Source organism: Oxyura jamaicensis, chromosome 20 (assembly GCF_011077185.1).
Source record: "Oxyura jamaicensis isolate SHBP4307 breed ruddy duck chromosome 20, BPBGC_Ojam_1.0, whole genome shotgun sequence".
NCBI classification, from domain to species: domain Eukaryota; kingdom Metazoa; phylum Chordata; class Aves; order Anseriformes; family Anatidae; genus Oxyura; species Oxyura jamaicensis.
In genome coordinates this window covers 5,122,659-5,143,370 of record NC_048912.1, presented here as the reverse complement: position 1 = coordinate 5,143,370, position 20,712 = coordinate 5,122,659, and the positions used below count along the sequence as shown (strand labels likewise).

The window sequence follows — 20,712 nt, the reverse complement described above, 5'->3', positions numbered from 1 at the left end:
TATATAAAGCTGTTATGTGAATTTTATTTAAAAGAATGCCAGGCACCATTATTGTAATTTGTTAATGCAACAAAAGAGCTTCCTATTATACTAATGTCACCTTGCTGAAGCTAAAGGTCTCATGATTTTTCCTGTAATGTGTTGCTACAGAGGGTAATTCAGCCAGCTGTTCAGTTTAATATTGTCTTCATGGCACTCACTGAGATTTGTTGACTTTGGGGGGACTTGGTTTATGAATTGCATTTCAAGACAGTTAAACAACGTATTGCTGAACAGAGAGTAAATAAATGATTTATCTATTTTTTTTTAAGGTAATTACATGATTTTTTTTAAAGGTGTTTGTGTTCTTTTCAGGTCTAACTGACCTTCAGCTCTTAAGCTGAACCCTTTATGCTTACAGCACAGCCAGAGGCTGCTGTGGAGCTGAGCACATGCTTGCTCACAGAGGGTGCTGCCGTTGTGAGACATTCCCCTGGTGCTCCAGAAAACAGAATGCCTGGGAAGTTAACACATTTCAGCAGTTTTGAACAAACACATTCCAGAGCACTGGAGCCTTCTAGAGAGTGCTCTGCCAGCTGGAGATCTCTGGCTGGGATTTGATGAAGCATTGCAAGGAGATGTCTGCAGCAACAAGTTTAAACTTCTTAGCCTGCAGTCCTCATACATAGCCAGAAATATTTTTGATATGACAGGGCAGTAAGTCGAATAGCATTTTGTTTCCCAGTTTGTTCCTCTTGCTTTGTTTATAACCCCCTTGGTCTATAAACCAAAGAGCAGGTGCTTTCCACCCTGCATGTAGCATCCTTGTAAAATAATTGCCGCTTAAAGCTTTTAGTGGCATTGACAGTCAAACTGCTGTGGGCACACCTCTTGTTTTATATGATTGCCCTTTGAAACGAGCCCCACTGATAATTCTGCAGAGCCATAAGCTATCAGTATTTGGAGTTCAGGGGACACCTTGTTCTCCACCGCTGGCTGTGTGGATCACCACCAAGCAGGACTTCGAGTTGCTGTCAGCACTGCTCCGGGTGCAGAATTGGTCCTGTAGGCAGCTTCGGGAGGAAGCTCAGCTGCGGATGCCAGGGCTGCACATGGTGCTGCTTTACAGAGACCTGCAGAGGGAACAGTGTGTGTGGCAACCGCTGGTGGCCCCACGGAACCAGAGCTGTGGCTCTTAAGAGCTAGACAATGCATCCTATGCCTCCAAGGTACCACACACAGGTTCCTAGTACCGTTCCTGTTCACCTGGCTAAGGTGGTGCATGGCTGCACGGTGCCGCCAGCCGGCAGGTACAGCGGTGAGGGGCTGTGGTGGTGCCACGTCCTCACCTGGTCTGGGAAATCGTGCTCCCTGGCCTTGCTGCTCCCATAACCTGCCAGCTGTTGTCCAGCCAGCCTGTGTATCCCAAAGTGATGAGTCTGAATGCTAAAAAGCCTGAAAATGGGTATAGCCTCTTGGCAAATTCGTGCCATAATGCATTTTCCATGTTCTTTAACTGTTTTTTGTATTATATATATATAAGTATATATATATATATAATCCCAATTTCTTTTTTTTCTCTGTGAGTAGAAGCGCATGGTTTACATCTTTCATTCTGTTTTTGTTGTTGTTGTTGGTTGGTTTGGGGTAGTGAGGGGAGTGTGTTTTGCTTTTTTGTTTTTGGTTTGTTTTGTTTTCAAGGAAGAGCTCCCATAAAGCTGGATTTCAGTAGTGCTGGTCAGGGTCGGAAGCCAGATGAGCTCCTCCAACCGTCTCACATTCAGACTGGCAAAGCGGCCGGGCCCTACCTGCTCCGGTCTGCCTGGCTGCTTTCCGCCAGCAGGGCCCGGCCCTGCTGCCACTTCTCAGGTGGTGTGGTGGGCACGGCTCCCACAGAAAGGGTGGCAGTTGTTGTGCCACACTATTCAGCTTCTCATTGCTAAATGGGTGCCCACATCAGGTGTGGATGGATTCAACGATGGGGCAAAAGGAGGGGGAATGGGAGTGGGAATGGAGGTGAGAGGCAGCCTCTGGTGCCGCGCAGTGATGCTCCAGAGCTGTCTTCATCAGCTGCCCCGTTCCCTCATTTGAAGTTGATGGCACTGCCCTCTCTCCATTGCAAGGATAATTCTAGTAATGTTGGTGAATTGCTTTGTTACCATGGTGATGGTAACTGGGAGAAGTTATCCATGAGCAAACACATCTCTCCTTTGCCAGTGGGATTTTCTGAAAAACAAGTGGCCAGAGCAATGGGCTGGGGCCAGACTGGCTGGCTGCAGTAAACCACCACACTCACCTTCATCGGGGGATGCATTAGGTTGGTTCTGAAAGCTCCAGGCAAGTGCTGACAGTCAGAGAGGGAGCAGACAGGGGTGGCTGCTGCCCTGCCAAAGCACAAGCCCTGGGGACCCGCTGGGATGCTGAGGTCCTTGCCTAGTCTCAGGTCTGGTCCTTAGCAGAGGCAGCAACGAGTTGTTCTCTAGCACTTTGCACTTTGCTTTTGAATATCCCAGACTGCTTCTGAAGATAGCACCTACTAATGTGGATTATAATAATGAAATTAATTTCTTTCTACTGCTGTTTTGAAATGAGACAGGATTGAAACAGAAATAAGGAAGAGAGGAATAAATGCAGTGAGGAGAAAATCAGAGATTTCCCACTGTGATCAGTCTATACAGGGCCATTCTCAAATATAATAAGCAATAAGTAAGTTTCCCAAACTGTATATATTAATCCACCCCTGCCACATGCAGCCCTAATGGGCAGGAGGTGACCTGCTAAGTCCCTCTTGCTGGGCTTCCGAGAGGGTTTATTAGCGACCCCACGTAGGGGCACACTGCTGGAGAGGCTGCACAAAGACATGTAGGAGTTACATGGAGTTAATTTTTTGCAAAATTGTTTTTAAAACCACCGTGAGCTGTTCCTGTGGACGCACTCATAGTACATTGGATACTACACAGCATCTTACGATATGACCAAGCTCCTCCCTGTTGTGGGCACGGAGAAGCGGATGATGTCAAGATGCTTTTGAACTCTGTCTTTTTCTTCCTCTCATCCTCTGAAGTTACAAGGAATGATGCAGCTAAAAATAACTGACTCTTCTGCTTATAATATGGAACGAAAGTGTGGAACTGTTTTATGGGCTTCTGGCACCAATAGTTACGGAATGAGACAGCAAACGTTTCTGCCATAAGCTGCTGCTTCTAACCACGGTTGCCTTTCTCCTGAAACAGAAATTTTGGGGTGGTCAGTTGAGTCAGAAACAGTGGGAAAAATAAGGATTATGGATAAGATCATAAGAACTACAGGCAGAGACAGATGCGGGAGAAGGGCACAAGATTTTATTTCAGGGGGAATAGAGCAGTCTCTGTTCTCCATCCCTATCTTTGCAATAGTTCTTGTGATTTTATTTCCCCAGATTTTCAACAAAGAGCCAGCAAACACTGAAATGCCTTTGAAGCAAGCTTGGGCTCTCTGAATATCAAATTCATTCAAATTAGTCACGTTACAAAGTATTTTCATTAAATAAGAACAAAACCTGAATTTTCACCAGAAAGTCAAATTCTGAACATTTCCTGTTTTTGTTCTTGTTTTCCTGTTTTACTTTCTCCTCCAATATTTTTGATCACTTTTAGGCTGTTTTTGAGGTTCTGGGTTCAAGCTGGTGTGGTGTGTTGAAATATCCTGAAGAAGTAAATGGTGGAGAAAACAAATAGCAAATTGGAAATAGAACAAGGCAGGCATATGAGAAATGCAAGGGGGAACATTTTGAATAATGATGCATCTATATTTGTGCACTGTGCACATTTATATTCTTGCTGAGTTTTTATGAAAATGATAAGTTTGCTGCAAATTATGGATAATCGTGAAAATGTACCTGCTGTCACAAAGGAAGCACTCTGCTTTGAAAGGGAACACATTCTCCTTTGAGAGTTTTGTTATTGTAGGCTGAAAATACGTAAGAAAGTTATATCAATTGATAATGTCCATGGGTATTAGACAAAGGGCAAGACTATGAGTGCTGCAGAACACATTGGCTAAGCATGCAGCCCACAAGAGAAATTTCAACATGTAACCTTTTAATAATACATCACTTAAATTTGGTTTCTGACTAATTAGCTTTGTCAGAATGGTGTCATGGGGAGATAAATGGAGGTGGGTTCAGGATTAGGTGTTTGTCCTGGTTTTGGCTGGGACAGAGCTAATTTTCCTTGTAGAGACTGGTGTGATGCTGTGGTTTGGGCTGCTGATGAAAGCAGTGGTGTCAACACACCGGTTTGAGCTGTTGCAGAGCGGTGCTCGCATGGAGCCCAGGGCTTCCCAGCTCCTTGTGCTGCCCTGGGGGTGCAAAGTGGCTGGGGGGGCACAGCCAGGATGGCTGGCCCAAATGGCAGAGGGACATCCCATGGCATGGGGAACAATAAAACTGGGGTAAAGGAGGACAGGGGGGACATTGGGAGTGGTGACATTGTCTCCCCAAGGAACAGTTCTGCTTGATGAGCCCAGCTCTCCTGGCCGTGACTGAGCACCTGCCTGCTGGGGGTAGCAGCAGATGGGTTCCTTGCTTTGCTGTGCTGGCGTGCAGCTTTTGCTTTACCAACAAACTGCCTTTATCTCAACCCATGAGCTCTCACACTATTCCCTCCCCAGTTCTCAGTTCTCTCCCCCATCCCACTGCGGGTGGGCGAGCAGCTGGGTGGTGCTAAGCTGCCTGCCAGGTTGAACCACAACAGTCTTTTGGGCAGAACAGGTTTAAAATATCAAGCTAAGTTTTAATGGTCAACATCCACAGCTCAAGCCAGGTATTCAAAAGCTGTTCCACATGCAACTGATGAGCTGAGCTTTTTGGAAAACTTGGCCCAATGGCTACTGGCAGATGATTGAGTGCTTTCTAAAGGATTAATGGGCTGGTTACCTGCAGGCCACAGTGCAGCCATCATGAGAGAAGTTTTCCAAAAGCAGAAGACCAGTTTCAGAGTCCCCAGCTGGTCACTGCATTTTTTCCCAGGCTTCTCAGACATTTCCCATATTTCTCATCCCTCTCCTTATTTCTATGGGTGAAGGCACATGGGGCTGCTCCAGTTCTGGGTGGAGAGGATTCTGAGACCTTGGAAAAACTCCCGAGAGGCTGTGGTAAAAAATAAGTAGCCTTAGTGTTGGATTACATCATGCCTGTCATGCTGAAAAATGCTTTTTTTATAGCCTATCTGGCCTAGAAACCTATTTTTATTTATTTATTTATTTAAAAAGGAAAGCTGTGATTCTTGTGTACCTTTATGGTGGGAGAAATAGTGAAAGCTGGGTCAGATTGACCAGAGTTTCTATCACTGACTACAGAGAACCAGGATTTCACCTAACCATCACCTACAGAAGATCTGCAGCACTGTCTGTAGGTGATGACATCTGAGGACTGGGGAGGATTTTGAGAGGGAACTATTTCAGCAAATGTTTCAATCACGGTGCAGAGTAAGTACATTCAGCAGTTGGAGCAAGAGAGCTGTTTTGCCAGGAGACACCGCAAGAGATCAGGACAAGTCTCACCTGAAGAGACCCTCCTTGATCAGAAATGTTTTCCTATCAAGAAATGCAAATTTGGCAACACTGAAATAGTCTGTGATTTCATTTCTGACTTTATAAGATGTGCATTAGTAGGAGAAAGAAGTTGGGGGTGAGAAGAGAGAGAATAAAAACACTTCCAAGATGAAAATGTCATTTCCAAGTTTGCAAAGATTTGAGATTTTTTCTCTTTGAAAATAATTTTCATTTTTAAACTTCCTTTCCAATTTCATCAGTATCAATACTCTGCATCCTCAAAGATCAAAACAAGATGCTTCTCTCCAGATTAAATGAAACACATCATTAAAAATCAAGCTAGATATCTTTTTACAAACTTCTCCCTAGACCAGTCTGGATTTTGGTTCCTCAGATCTGCGAGTGATGTAAAAAGGCAGCTCAAGCCCTGTGCCTGCACCCATTGCAGCCTGCTGCCTGCCCCGAGCCCCAGCTGCAGCAGGATGAGACAGTGGCTGAAATAACACCCAAAGTGGCTGTTTTGGACAATTGGACGAAGAAAGGCTGAGAGAGCTGGGGCTGTTCAGCATGAAGAAGAGAAGGCTCTGGGGTGACCTCGTTGCAGCTTTTCAATACTTAAGGGGGGCTCCTAAAAAAGATGGAGAGCAACTTTTTGCTCGGGCAGACAATGACAGGACAAGGGGGAATGGTTTTAAACTGAAAGGGGGGAAACTTATATTAGAGGTTAGGAGGAAATTATTCATTCAGAGCTTGGTGGGGGGCACTGGAACAGGTTGCCCAGAGAAGCTGTGGACGCCCCATCCCTGGGGGTGTTCAAGGCCAGGCTGGATGGGGCCCTGGGCAACCTGATACAGCGGGTGGTGTCCCTGCCCATGGCAGGGGTTGGAGCTGTTTGGGCTTTAAGGTCCCTTCCAACCTGAGCCGTTCTGTGATTCTATGATTCTGTGATCACAAGAGAGAGCTGATGTTTGCTGAGCATCCACAAACAGCTCTGTGGGGCCACCCTGCCCTTACCAACAGCTGCTCACAGGCTGCCTGGAAAACCCATGTCCCCTTGTGACACCCAGCAGTGCCAGGACAGCATGTGGGTGAGCTTGTCCCCCACCGCCCCTGCAGCCGAGGCAGGAGGAGCGTGCTGAGGTAACCGAGGCAAATGCAGGGTGCTTAATTCAGTCTGCACTCCGGGTGTGCTCCCTGCTGTTGCTCCTGGTTTTCTTTCTGGGTGTGCTTGGGCACCCTTGACCCAACCTGCAGGGCGCTGGTGTGAGGAACGACGTGAGCAGTCAGCAAATGAAGCTTTTGAGGCTTTGCTGAGGTGCAGTGTAGGCAGTGAGAAGTAGAAAAGTGTTGATCCAAAACTCTACTGCTGGTCAGTTGGGGTGGGCAGCAAGAGAGGCCTGTGTCTTCATCCATTTTTGCTTCATGTACCCAGCCAAGCTCTCCCGACTTCCCCTCTTCCGTGCCTCTGCCTTTGCTCTCCGCTCACCACCCATATTCATCTCTCTCCTTCCATCTTTTCATAGCAAGGATGCGCTGTGAAACATGGCTCTGGCTCACTGGCCCGTTGTCGAGCCTGCCTGCTGAAATGTATTACGGATAGGAGTGAATAAAGCTAGGAGCAGGACTGAGGTGAATCTGCCTGGATTTATTTCTCTCTTCTGTGTCGTGCTTTCTATTTCTTCTGTACCACAACTGCTTGAATCCAGCCAATTTTTAATGGGTAGACATCAGTGAGCCAGGGTCGCTCCATGAATCAGAGGGAGCTGAAATTCTGCAACACCGAAGACCGTTTTCAAAAGTAATCTTGAGGGCCATTTTTTCCCCTTCTAATTACAAGTGCTGTGTAGCCATGTTCCTGCATGCAGCATGCCTAAGACGTATCGCCAAGGCTTGCACGGCAGCCAGGGCAGCACAGCCCCTCAATCTCACTGTGTCCTGCACCACTGCAAGCAGAGGAAAAATGTCACCTTTATTTGATGCCTTCTTTCTTCCTAGGGATATTCTGGTGTGTCTCTGTATTGAACAGCTCAAAAGAGCCCATGTTCTTGAAAGCTGAAGCTCTTAACTATTTTGTCTTCTGGTAAAGTGGTTTGGGACAGGAACTACAAATATTTTATGCTGCTAAAATGAGGGGAAAATCAGAAGGTTATCAGCTACATTCAGAAACCGCCCAGGCTGTTTCTTTATGCCTTGGAGAAGGATACTGGGAGAACATAATTTTCTAATTTTACATCCCACACGAGAAAAAGATGACCCTTCTGCAAAGAAATGGGACTAAAAAATTTGAGTACTATTATCTGTGTTTGCCTCAGCAGCTTTGTATCTCAACATTGGCCGTGCCTGGGGAACATGGGCAGGAGGTCGGCACCGGAGGAGTGCTTACTGACACTCCCATTAAATAACACAGACAAATTGTAGTAATTTGAAAAGACCAGCACAACCAGCAATTAGAGTCATTGGTAAAAAACTGCAAAGCAGTTTTATATGGACAAAAACTTTTACGTCACCAGAGACTGGAGTTCACATAACTCTATTCTTCAGCAAAGATGCAATGAAAGGTTTGAGCTATTTTCATGTGGCAGCAAATTGGGGGCATTTACTGCATGAACCACAATAACTGGCTCCTATTACCCAGTTTATGGGGGGAGCTTCTGCATGCTCATTCAAATTCATCTGCTTGGCAAACTGGGAGTATTCACTGGTTCGTGAATCTCCAGATCCATGAATGCAACCAGCTGGAATGTCTGTGGTCTTGTGGTCTTGGGTTTGTTTTTTTTTTTTCCTTTTGTCTTTGTCTTTTTTTTTTTTTTTTTTTAGCTGCAGACATTAGTTTAGTAAAGCATGAACAGAGGCACAATACTAGTCACTACTATGGAGCTATAAATTGTTTCTCAGAATGCCCCTGGAAACAGGGCATGCCAAATTGCTTTACAGGGCACTTGTGATAACAGTACTGAAGCAAATGCTATTTAAATAAAATTTCCTTCCAACATAAGTGAGGAATAAGGGAAAGCATAAAACAGGTAATTAACACTTCCTGGATGACTTCAGCTCTGTGCAAGGAAGGACAACAGCGGAGCAAATAGTCGGATGGAAGGGTCTGGTTTTTGCTAGTAATTGTAAAACTTAATTTTTGCTTTAAGGAAAGATCAAAATCATATTAAACTGAATGCCAGCTGGTTTCAGTGGGGCTTAAATTGATTTCTGGAAAATAGGGCTGGTGAAAACTGCCAGGGAATGTCCATTGAGACTGACATCTTCACAACCAGTGTAGCTGAGTGGGGATGGGAATTTCTTCTCTGAAATAACTTTACAGATATTTATATTACAAAGTGGGATGAAAACTGCTGTCTTCTAAGCAAGGAGAAATCTTTTGTTTGTTTGTTTGTTTAACAAATATTTAAATAGTTTCTTCATTTCTGACTTTTAAAACCTTTCTCTTAAGGCTCCCCAGCTTTCCTGGAGCCCAGGCATTTGCGAGGGGAGCTGAGGAGGTGATTTGGGCCATGACACCAGGGCTTCTGGCCTCCTGCTCAGCCGTCACCTCACACTCTGGCAGAAGCAGCTCTGGTATTGTCTCCTGGACAGACTGCGCGTTTCCAACACTGGGAAATGCTGGGAGCCTGTACCCACAAACTGGTGTTTGGAGCCAGTTCTCCCAGGACTGACAGGCTTCCATGGCCTGCCAAGCAGACAGAAACCCCTAAGCCCTTGAAAATACAGCTGTGGAGCTGGTTTGTTGCAGGGAAATCAGTGCTCCAGCTTGCTGCAACAGAAAATAAGGAAATAATGGAAAATAATTTCCATTAGAATTTCATCAACATCTGCATGTTCCCGCAGTGCGTTTCAGAGTGGAAGAAATGACCTTTTTCACTGAAGAAATAGTCCGTTGGAAAATTCCCAGCTACCGCTAACTTTTGCAAATTCTGTACATAAAGAGCAACAGTGTGGAGTTTCCTTAATGAGCTCCTTTCCTGGTATGTGGATGTTAGCAATCGTGTGGACACCTGTCCGATAGGTTCTGCACTAGCACTGGCTGTCATGTTGCCTACCAAACATCAGAAAATAGTGAATTTTGAACCTTACTGTCTCAAGTTGCTTTAGAGATGGTAAAGTATAAGCTGTTGGATAAAGACAAGATATTTCAATAGCTGTTCTTTACTAAGGTCCATCCTTCCAAGCAGTCACAGAATGGTTACTAAGGAAGTGTTTTATTCCCTCAAAAGCAAAAGCAACAAGACATTTAATATTCTTTCTTACTAATATCATGTCCCCTAACAGGCAAATTCAGACAGTTTTTATTAAAGAAATCCCGACTCAGTAGAAACAAGATGCATAAGGAAGATCAGAGATGTCTTTAAGCTCTCCTCTTAAGAAAAACCTCAAATAAGACTTTTTTTTTTCTTAATTCCAGAACTGTTTACATCACATGCATATTTGTAGGTTACTCATTTCCTATGTAACTTATATCCTATTAAACAACTCATCTTCCTTTGGTTTACATTGTACCCACATCACTCCCTGACATGCAACATCACCAGATTCACAGCATTGCTAAACATTAGCATTGCAAATACCTTGGAAAACCCAGTTGTACTTCATTGGAGTCTCATAAGGAGATTCAATGTAAAAACCCTTATTACATTGCACATTCAACATGTTAATACTCTCTAAGGCTAATTGTTCTTCTTTCTCTACTAGTGGGAACAACATGCCCAGACTTGTGTTAAAGAGGAACCAGAACATGTTATTTAACTCTTATGCCTAGAGTCCTGTTTTAGTTTTTATTTTTTTTTTTAATCTTAGATGGTAATTAGTACACATAAAGTCCTTGAGTCAGGACATGACCAAAGCACATCTGTCTGAAGTTCAACCAGTCTTACAGCAAAGATTTGGCTAATGTGAGTGGATTGGCTGCTCTCTGACACATGTCCCTGATAGACCCAGCTCTTCCCCAGGCTGGCTCTGGCTGGAGTTTCATGAACATACAGAAACCTCTGCACCCCTCACCAGGAATATCTGCACAGTATGGAGTCAGCCAGACAGAGTGCAATTACAGCAGGGATTCAAGTGCCAGCTTTTCTTTTCTCATGGCATTGACTTCTCTTTGTATTTCTGAAACAAGACTTCTCATCCTGTACATGTGGCTTCCTCCTTCTCCTGGAATGCCCTGTATAGAAGACTGAGAGGACTGGTCCTTGGCCATTCATTGTCTGTGGCTGCAACTGACCTTCCAGTGGGCTGGAAAAGGAATACCAAGGACCTTGAAATGTGTTTAACGTCGACTAACACAGTTGGGGCAGTGAGGATGCAGAGCTCCTTGAGTGTGTCTGTGTTCCCAGTCTGCCAAGCCAGAGCTTTCATGTGAGATCTTCTGGCCTGTCTGACACCCTGGCAGTGGGGCAGCACTAATTCAGCCTGGAAGAGTTATGGTATCATTATACATTCAGTGGTTATTGGGATAACACAGTTAACAGGGTAAGGCAAGCCAGAGAGAGAGCTCCCTGTGGCCGTTCAAACATCGGACCCGCTGCACATGACTGCCCTTCTGCTAACTAAAAGGAGTTAATGAATACCCAAAGAATGAGAGAATTTCCTGGCATTAGTGAGGGTTTCTGTTTGCAATGCTGATCTTTGAATTAGAAATCCAGACCCTGGTGTGAAAGAAAACCTGTTAGCTGCCTTCTCTCTTCTGGACAAGGGCAGCTGAGGATATCCTCAGCTTCCAGGTAAACCAAAGAGGAAAAAAAAAAAAAAAAAAAAAAAAAAGGAGGTGGAAGAAAGAGCTGTATTATCACTGTTCAGAGATACTGCACCTGGAAACCTGCCCTGCCCTGGCACAGAGTGCCTGGGGCATTGCCTGCCTCCTAAGGCCCGTTTGCATGATCACAATGTCATCATTCTGGCGCACAGATGTGATGCTGCCTCCTGGTACCTGTCCAGAGGCAACTGAAATGAGCAGGTATCATTTGTCTCCACTCATGTTCAAGCCGATCCCACTTGCAAAACAAATGACCTGGAGAGGCTGCTCAAACCCGCTTGGCACCATCTCCTCCCAGATGTCCTGGCCCAGGGTTTGAGCCCCACCGGCCGCCCGGTTGTCCCCAGCTGCTGCTGTGCCCTCAGAGTCTGACATAGCACATGGCATTGCTAGATTTCTGTGCATGCTGAGGGGTTTGGGGCTTGCAGCCGTGGAGAAGAGCATTGAGGACACAGGGGACAAAGGAGCTGCTGAGGGAGGGGATGCTCCTGCAGCCTGCTCAGCAATAAATATCAGAGGAGAAGAGAGGTGGCTGCTGTTCATGGGAGAGAGAAAGCCTCATGAGGGAGAGATGATTTAAGCTACAGAACAAGAACAAACTGGTTAAGTAAAAATTTTGTTTGCAAATGAGGAGATTCCTTGATATATGATGAGGGAAGCTCTTTAACAGCCTCCCCAGGGGAGCAAGAGAAAAGCCACTGCTTTTAAGACAGGCTTTAATAAGCTGGTGTGATAGGAATCAGAAGGAAGGGGACTTGACAGCAGAGGAGATTCCTTCAGTCCTTTCTTACTACATTTTTACCTTTGTCCCTTCCCTTGATACTCCAGTAATGAGCTTTCTTCATTTAATTATGTTATTAATTAGCATGATAACTGTGAAAGCTGGTGCACTGCTTTGGCTGTGTCACTGGCCCCACCACCCTCTGCTGTGCACCCTGGGCAGCTAATGGATTTTCCTCTGTGGCTTATGTGTCTGAATGACGTTTCTAGCAAGTAAAGGAAAATAATATTCAAGTTAATCCCAGGATCTTTTGTGCTCTTTAGACTGTGAAGTGGATGTGTTGCGGGAAAGTGTGTTTGAAGGATTGCATACAGACAGGAGGAACTGAAGGGGAGATGGGAAGACTGATGCAAATGCAAATGAACATGTGTAGCATGCAGCACATGTCAGGGAAAATACACTTTATACAACCCATAGTCAGTTCTTGATTAACTTTCTGGGTTAGTGTGGCTGGCTCCTTGTTGCAACAGTTGTGGACACCTTGTACTTCGGAAGCTGGTGCAAAGGACTAATCCAGGAGGGAGCAGTCCGGCTCGGCGGCCAGCTGCAGATAGTGAGGGGCTTGTGAGGAGTCCCATCGTGGTAAGCTTTCTGTCAGTGGGATCATGAACCTTCTTGCTGAGAGCACTGGGATTGGCAGAAGATGCAAAACAACACGAGCATGTTGTGGAGATGCATAGGTGTCCTGGTGAGTAATGCTGCCAGTGAGTCACTTAGCACGAAAAGCAGCAGCTCTGTGGAAGGCTATGATGACCCAGACGAATTTAATATACCAGTTGGCATGCCCTGAGCTTCAAGACAGCTGTAAATCACAACAAAAATAACTTGTTTCTTCTATGTTGCTTTAGGCCAGTTTTGGGCTGGATGCCTGATCCAAGGCCCCTTTCTGTTCCTTTAAATAGGGCTGCACAGGTAAAACAGCCGTGCTGGATTGTCCTCACCAACCACTTGCATTTGCTGTTAATTCTCTGGAAAAAATGCTCCCTCCTGCCTCACCCAGGCTAGGATCCCTGCCTAGAAAAATGGCTTTCTCCTGAGCATTTGTTATATGCAGCTGCGTGAAACTCTCAGCCTGTTCAATTAAAGAGCCCGTTTTCCCATTAACTGTCTCCTTAGACAAATGTGAAGTGTATTTAATGTTCACTCAGGATGAAGCCAACATGTTTCTCCTGCTGTTTTACACTTTCTTCTTAGTAGGGATTTGTCGCCTCTGACTGTTCAAATACCTTGAAGTTCCCCAGCATTTACCATCAGGAAAAGGTAACAAGAGTGGTGACAAAGAGTGAGTGCCAGATGAGCCTGGGAAAATGGATGGCATTAATAGGTGTAACTGAGGCCCCTCTGCACCCTGCCTAACGCGGAGCAGCCACCCCATCCATCACGCTCACTCCGGCTGAGTAGCAGTGCACCATCCAAGCCTTAGCAGACCTTTCTCCACTCCTGCTCTCAGACAGTGCTGGATCAGATCCCTCGCCTCTCCTGATGGTCTGAAGAGAGGCACTTTAGAAAGGAGAGAATCAGCAACAGAGCCTCTACATCAGCTCAGCGTTTTTTATTAACATGCCTGGAGAGTCAGTTTCTTCCTGTCATGGGTACCTTGCTGCACATTAATATGATGACTGATAAACTGTCCCCTGAGCCTATATGATGTTTGTTTGTTTTTTCTTGTTTCTTCATCACTGTTTTTCTATGAATCAAGTAGCTGAGAAAATTGATGTAGATTCTCACCTGTATGAAAATACTTTGGCCGAAATATGAGTCTCACATTGGGCTGGTGTATTAATCCTTCTCTCCTGCACAGCAATAATCACTCTGTTGTTTTTCAAGCTGCAATTCAGCACTTCTGTACTTGCCACTTGTGGCCGTTCAGCAAGTTTGGTGTGGGCCTCAAAACAGGGCAAGAGAAGGGAGGGAGGAGGAGGACTGAGCTCCTTTGGGCCTGATCCTGGTCTTACTTCCACCACCAAGATGTACAGCAAGGGACTTGGCGTCAGTTGCTCAAGCAAAAGCAGTCAGACTCCACAGCAGCTCTGTCCTCTGGCTCCTAAGCCTGCTTTGCAGGGCAGGCTGGTTTGTGTGGGAGCAGCCTGGCTCGGTGGTGCAGACAGGTCTGATGGGGGCTGGCTCCTCTTTCCTGAGCTCAGGGTGCAAAGGAGCAGCTGGTCTTGGCTGTGGCCAAGGCTCCTGGATGCTTTGCATTAGCAATGAATAATAACCAAGGGGAGTGCAAGCAGCCAGTGAGATGTAAATTGGAGCACTCCAGCCTTTGCCCCATTCTGGCTTCAAGGCGTTGTTCCTGCTCCCAGGGCCTGCCAGGCACAGGGACCCCCCTGCCACGCTGCACTTTCCCCACGCAGCCCCTTTGCTGTGGGCTGGGACAGCTTTGAACTGACAAGAGAGCTACGCCGGGAGCACTTGGATGCCTTGTGCTTTGAGATCAGGCCCCAGCTCTTCAGTAAAATAAAACTTGATTTATCCCTGTGGATAAATATCTTCAGCTCAGAAGGACTCCATCACTGTCAAGAGCGAGGCACTTCCCCAACAAGTGGCAATAAAAACCTTTATAGCACTTGCTCAGCATGACAAATCCTCTTCATCCTCCTTCAGTGGTGGCTTTATTGCCTCATCGCCGTGGGGGCTGTTCCCGTCAGGCTGATCGTGCTGCTGGGGTTACTGGGGATGGAGCGTCGGTGTTTCTGTCCCGGGCAATGGCCACGAGGCATGTCTCTGGTGTGTTGTGCTCTGCTCTTCCCCAGTCCCTGCTGGGCCATGGATCCAGATATCGTGAAGACTCAGCTCTAAGCAGTTCTGGTTTGAGCTAAAATTGAAATGAATCTGTTAATAATCAAGATGATGCCTTAAGGACGGACTTCTGTTTTCCAAGGTTTCAGCTTGAAATACTAACTTCCTGCTCTGTCCTCCATGGATGTCATTAGCTGGATTCACGTCCTACTAATCTTAGCACAGAAGAGAATTAGAGCTACAGCTCATGCCAGAGCAAGGGGATATTAATTCATTCGGTACCCCCAGATGTACAGCATCTGCTAATTCTTAGCCGCCCAAGAGGAAATTTCTGGCTACTGCTATCAGTGTCATAAACTTGCAGAAATGCCAGGAAGGCCCCTAGCTGTGAGAGCAGCTGAAAACCACTGAAAGTTACCCCGGAGAGAATGCCTGCTATTGTACCTGGCCCTGAGAGCATGTAGAGCTGGTGGCTCTGGTGGCACAGAGAAGGAAGGGAGATGTAAAACTGTTCTTGAAGATCTGCCATTAGCAGGTTCATCTGGCTTCAATTCAGGCAGGTGGGGGACACAGGTCACCTGAGAGAGGTGCAGCAGCAGGGGGCAAGGCTGGCAGGTCTGGGTGCAGGGCAGTCTGAGCCACCCAGTACAACACCCTCCTGCCACCCATGGCATGGGGCTTCCTCTGAGCCTGTGTTTGCAGCCCAGCTGGTATCAATACTGTTGAATTCCTTAGGCAAGGTCTTCATGGGCCTTCTTTATTTATTTATTTATTTCTCTTTCTTTTCCCTCTTTCTTCTTTCTCTCTCTCTCTCTCCCTTTTTTTTTTTATTTTTATTTTTTTTTGTAGAGCTGCCTTCTTCAGACCCCCAAGGTCAGGACCCTGGGGACACTAGCTTTTGCACAAGCCCTGCTCATCATCCCTGTGCCCCCAGCAAAGGCTTTGCACTGAAGCTGATGAGGAGGGACAGCCATCCCCAGGGAGATGCAGAGGGCGGTTGTGGTGCTTGTGCCTTCAGCACACAGGAGCTGTGAGCATCCTCTATCTTCCACCCTCACATTTTCAGCAGGCACCAGGAGGGGGGATCACCTCCAGCCCACCACCACCCTACTTTCACCCTGGCTCTTCCATCACTTCTCTTGTTTCACAACACCTAAATGAACATTACCAGCCCCTTTTTTGTTATTTTTTCATCTTTCCCCTGCGGACAATGGGGGCTCACTTGAACAGGAAACCTTGGGATACAGCAGAGGCTTGCTGATTCCCACCCACTCCCCCATCCTGTCCGTGCAAGGATCCCAGCAATATGCAGAACAACCAGGCTGGGGTATTCGTTCACCCACTGCAGCCTTGCTGCTCTTTTACAGCAGTACCAGCTCTCTCTCTCCATAAACAAGCTGGAGGTCTTCCCTCACTTCACCTTTCTTTCCCATTGGCTTTTTGGTTTCTGCATTTCTTTGTCTGCTGGCTCAGTGAATGATGTAGTTGTTTGAGATATCCTACTACTCTACCAAATTTTACAGCATCTCTTGAGCTTTAGCAAGACTTCTTCATTGTAAATAAAGTTTTATCCTCCTGCCTGCAAAAACCTATTTAGATTATGATAAAATCCACTTTGATTAGATACCAGGTTACACTGCAGAAGACTGCAGCATCTTCCAGGAGATATCTCAGTACTTTTTACCTTCAAGACACAGGGTTTCCCTTATCAGTTTTCCCTCTGCTTTAAGGGACATTTGGGAACCTCAGAGAGAAATCACTGACTGTAGTGTGGGGACCTGGGCCCCAGGCATTCCCACTTGAAACAAAATTCTATAACATAAGCAAAGGTACCTGCTTTAGTTGCAAAACTTGCTGTTAGTGATGGTAGTAGACAGACAGCCACCAACATTGGGTTAATCCAATATTAGAGAGGGTCTAATTAGCACTAGTTACTTTTGCTGAAATTGCTATCTTAGAAATTTTGTGGAAAACTACAGATGTTCCTGAGCAGGAATCAAGGTAGAACTAATGTATCTTTTGTTACTAGCCTCAATATAGTGGTTTTCCATCAAGATGTCAGCCTGTTTTCTTATTTATTCACTTGCCTTAATGTGGTCTGGAGTCACAGGGCAATGAAAAAATGTTCAGACAGTCTTCCTCTTCCACTGAGATTTTGCAGTCACCTACTGCACATATTCATTTATCAAGCACCTCTTACTTATATTTTGAAAACATATCAAGGTTCATAATATTATTGGCTAATCAAACCATCACATATATCAAGTTTCTATTGGCATTTACCTTCCCATTTTAATTTTTATATTATCATCATGAAAAGACTACATATCTGTTACTAACCAAAACCATTTCTCAATCTTGAATGGTCTGTGCCAAGTCACCACCCAAACAGCTCTTCTTCTCCAGATCTCCAGAGCAGGATCAGGATGGCTAAACTGCGTAAGCAGCTGGGCTCAGGGCTGTGCTTCTCCTATCCTGAGAGTTTGGGCTGAGTGCAGGCATGAGTCTAAGTCCCACCACCATGCTGGGTATGGTCTAGCACTGGCAGACCAATGCTCCTCCAGGCCACCATGGATCTGTTTCCTCACCATGCTGAGCAGGCAGGTATGGAGCACTGAGGAACCACTTGCAATGTTAAAACACAGTATATTCTCCATGTTCTCCAATTCCGTGTTCAGGACGAAAGGGGAATCATTTACACATTAATCCCCACTTCCCCACTGGGGCTTTCACTCCCTTGGAGCTTCTCTGTGCCTTTTCCTTTAGCTCTAACAAACTGTTTAGATTTAAAATCCTTTCTCCTTCTTACAGCCTATCTCAGCTTTCCACACCTTGTAGCTCTGCTATAAAGAGAGAGTTTCCTGGAAAAGGCTAGGAGTGAAATGAGAAATTCCCTCCCTGAAGCACATACGGATATCCTGCTGCTGTTCTGCAACCTGACGAGGAAAAGAAGAGAAAACTACAGGCCAGGCATTGAGAAATTGCTGTCAGATGCCTGTCGCTCCATAATTATTTGCTGCAAGAGAGACTAACTAGTCACTGTCAAGTCAGGGAAGATATTCCTTGAAGGCTTGATTTAATAGAAATGCAATTTGTCTCATGGGTCAGCAAAATAAGTTGAAGATGACCTACAATTTCATGTCCAGAGGGAGCTTTGAAACTTGTCCAGGTTGCCCGGCTTCACATTTAATGCAGAATATAAACAAGAGGTAAATGCCATCAGCTACACACACCACCAGTCCTTTAACGTACCAAGTGTGATGAAAGCCCATGTTCCTGCAGAGCAGCGTTGTTCATACCGATGCACACCAGCCATGCACAAACCCCTGTGACCGTGCACTGAAATGTATGATCATGAAAGCAGTCAATATCCTAAGACAATTGTTTTGGCACTATTTAGCCAAACATAATGTGTAAAACCTTTTTGATGCACTCTATTAGAGAATTTCCCGGTACATCAAGTACAACATAAGCAATGTTCCTTCAGAGTCAGGACATAAGCAATGTTCATTCAGAGTCAGGGTATAGGTTTGATTATAAAAAATATATTTTAGCTTCCATCCATGAAGTGGTTGGTATTGTTGGAGTGAAAGGGAGCACATGAAATCTTAATGATTTTTGCAAGATCCAGAACAGACTTCTTCACGAGAAATTGCCAGATCAGTCTAGTCTGGGACATTTTGTCCCATGGGGCTTTCTGCAGTTTCAAAAACACCAAACAGCCTTCTCTAAATCATGGCCAACATCCCAAATTATCAGCTTTCCTGAAACATAAATCTTCATTTAAATCTGCTAAAATGTTTGTAAACACTTGATTGAATAGATGCTTCAATAGACAGTTAAATAACTGTCTAGCAATAAATAAACAGTTAAAGAGATTTTATTTTATTTTTTGTAATTACAGCTTTTTAAAATTAATCATTTTCATAAATCTAAACCAGAAATGCTTGCTTAGAAAATACTGAAATGCGGTACTTGTTTCCTCCCTTGAATGGCTTTGGTTTCAGTAACTGACATTTTCTCAGTGGAAAAGATTATTGGAAAACACTCAGGTGGATTGACTCAGGTTTCTACTAAAAAGTGGAAAGAAAAATTACCTTTTTTTTTTTTTTTGAAACAATAATTTTTCCATGATTTGAGTTTTGATTATAAAATTTTAGTTTTGAACATGAAATTTTACATTTAGAATTTTCTGGACTGCCAGACCTTACTCTTAGGAAATCAGTTATTCACGTGGCCCTTTTGGTGTCTGGTAAGAACAGGAAGAACATGAAAAAAAAAAAAATGCCCATGAAGTGAAATCCAAGGAGGGGAAGTGAAATAAAGTTCAAAATTATGTCCCCTTTCCCCTTTCAATTCACTCAGTCACCTGAGAGTAACCGATCACCCTGCAGAGGGAGAAAATGCAGTTATCACTCTGGTATAGCACAGCATAGGCTAAGGAAAGTATTGGCTTAACACAGAAACATGAATAACTTGCAGACTGTCTGAGCAGGGCTGTAAGGACACGCCACTGTGTGCAGTAGCAGAAGTAAAGTTAAGAAAAAAAAAGAGTTCCCTTTGAAACTTTATAGGTCTTGTTGTAAACAGCTAGTGACAAATTTATTTTAAAAATTATTAAAAAAATATCCTGTCAGGAAGCTCTTAAGTCAGCCAGAATATTTTTCCCCAGATAGCACAGAGTTATCCATTTTGCTGTGTTTCTGCCCAACTGTGATCCTGTAAGACATATCCTCAGTTGTTCAATAAATAATAATGTTACAGAATTTAAAGTAAGAATCTCGATTATTAAAGTTACAAATCTTTGTGGTCTTTATATCTTTAATAAAACATTTATCTATTAATAATGGATATTGTTTCTACCCAACTCATGTTTTAAATGAAAAAAAAAAAAAAAAAAAAAAAAGACCACTGGAAAGTTGCCAATATTTCTTCATCCTTCCCAGCCAAGGCTGACAAAAATGCAGTTACATTGATAAAGTGTTCATCATTTACAAAGGTTTAAAAATTTTAACAGCTCAACGTAAATTGAGGACTAGATGTTTAGCCTTGGAGGCATGCAACAGGAAAAAGTAATCTGGAGCGTCTGTAGAGATAAATGTTATAACTTCATAGCCTTTTGCACATAGTTAATGGAACAGCTCGGCTGATATGGAACACAATGCACACATCAATACAGTATTAAACTTTAATGTGCATCATACCAGGAGACCTCAGGGCAGTTGTACCTTTAATGTTTGTTAGCTCAAGTGATCCTAATAGAATAATAATGTATTATGAAGAGGTTGACAATAATTTCTAAATGGCAGGACAAATAACTAAATGTATGTGGTGCGTGTGTACGTACCTATATGTACTTTTATATTTGTGCATGTACATAGGTGTACTCAGCTATTCCTGAGATTCGAAACTGCGAATCTCAGGAAAGGTGTGAGAATGAGGCAGAGAAGCTTGCAGCAGCGTCCTTCTAAGATGTGGAGGCAGGAATTTCCATCTCCCTGAAGCTGTGACTGCCTGGAGTTTATCCAACTGGGACTCATTTTCAAGGGGACTCTGTTGAGACACTTGCAAACTTTGAAAACAAACAAACAAACAAACCAAACCAAGAAAAAAAAAAAAAAAAAAAAAAAAAAAGACTGAAAACCGTCATTTCTGTATTTGTGAGCACAAAGGCACTTACAGGACCTCCCAAGGCACATGTCCTGGTCAGTCCTTTCTGCGTGTTGCCCATCTGCCACTTTGGCAGTATCTCTTTGACATCAGTGGGGCATTTGCCTAGGGAAGCACCTCAGCATGTTGCTCACATGCGAAAGGGCAGGCTGGGGAAAATTTGGTAGTCATTTTTTTGCACACACGTATGGATGACTGCAAATATCGAAAACGCCCCATTTATTGAACAGACAGGTAAACTCAAGCT

General features: G+C 44.6%; 1 long non-coding RNA gene across 1 annotated transcript; it reads right to left on the bottom strand.

Moving 5' to 3' along the window:
* Positions 1–11,655: 11,655 nt before the first annotated feature.
* Positions 11,656–14,088, bottom strand: LOC118176932. The gene is made up of 2 exons (XR_004755585.1): positions 12,995–14,088; positions 11,656–12,855 (listed from the first exon to the last, which is right to left on the bottom strand). It is a non-coding gene; the product is annotated as an uncharacterized LOC118176932 (long non-coding RNA).
* Positions 14,089–20,712: the final 6,624 nt, after the last annotated feature.